We start from the raw sequence: 1,376 nt of genomic DNA, 5'->3' as shown, positions 1-1,376 counted from the left end.
GCCCTCACATCCGCCCGCGCCTCCTGGTCCTTCCTCACTCTGGGCTCTCCCGGCGGGCGAGGGAACCAGGCACTTTGGGGTGCGCTCTGCGCTCCGGGGTGAAGGGGGGTGTTGTCGGCGGGTCAGCGGGCAGGCGTGAGGTCTCTCTCCCGCCCGGCCGTGCAAGGAGATGGGGATGACGATTAACCTTCTGGGGGAGAACGGACTCAGAACCTGGGAGAACAGCCTTTCGGGGGCGCAGACAGACGCCCAGACGCGGGACGGGCGGGGCCTTGTTACCTGGTGGCAGGTCCCTGAGGGGCTGCGTTGCCGCGTCGCCCCAGCAGCCCCAGGTGCAGTCAGGTGGCGGGGAAGCGGACGGAGAACCGGGAAGCCGCCTCTGGCCAATGATTTACCTACTCCCCCACGCAGCGCGCCCCTCGCAGCAGGAGATGGGGGGCGGGGACCACTCAGAGGCTCCCGGCGCCGAAGGGGCAGGGGATGTGAGCAGCGAGATTGGCCGCTGTGGGATGCGGGTCCGGGTTACCATGCCATCGTCCGTGCCGGCTCCTCCCCGGCGACCCCATGGTGTCTCCGCATTGCGTGCGCCCAGGGCGCGGTGGGCCGGCGGCGCCCGCGCGCCTGGAATCCGCGCGCGTAAACAGCGTGGGATGCGGGGCACGTGGGGCTCGGCAGGAGTGACCCACCTTTGCGGGGGCCTGCCAGCTCTGCCACACAGTTTAGGGGGGCGAGGGGTCTCGCAGGAGCCGCGAATCCCAGCCCCTGGCTTTCACCTTGCACCCCAAACCCCGAATGTAGCTCAGAACACCCCGTACAGAGTTCCTCTCTGTACTGGAACGCTTGGCTTCACCAGCCGGAGTCCCAGCCAATTCGTCCACTAGTTCACCTCCTAAGTCCCCTCACTCAGAACCCCCCCACACCACCACCATCCCGGCCTCCTTAGCTCTCTCTCTCTCCTCCAGAAGCCCCCCATCTCGGTTCGTGTTCACAGCCAAGGAGGGGACAAGCCTCCCGAGTTCAGCTTCTGTGCCCGCTGGCGAGGCCATCGGATGGACGGCGACACCCACCCGGAAACGCTTAGGTACTTAGGTCCAAAGCAGCGGTTTTTATCCTGTTTTGAGTGACGAACCGATTTAAGTATGTGATAAACATATGCATTCCACACACACACGCGCGCGCGCGCGCGCGCGCACGCACACAGGAGCGCGCGTACTGCACCGCACGCCCCTCACACTTCAGAATACAATTTGGGGTGGGAAGAGGCGTCGTCAGGGATCTCCCACTCCCCTGAGGCCACGATCTCCGTTTACACTCCATGACTCCCAGAGCCTTGGGAAGGGCCGCGGGCCTGGAGCTTTGTATCTTGAGCCCAACCT

The sequence above is a fragment of the Pteropus vampyrus genome, unplaced genomic scaffold (assembly GCF_000151845.1).
Source record: "Pteropus vampyrus isolate Shadow unplaced genomic scaffold, Pvam_2.0 Scaffold131, whole genome shotgun sequence".
Taxonomy (NCBI): domain Eukaryota; kingdom Metazoa; phylum Chordata; class Mammalia; order Chiroptera; family Pteropodidae; genus Pteropus; species Pteropus vampyrus.
Note: the sequence above shows the minus strand (reverse complement) of the source record.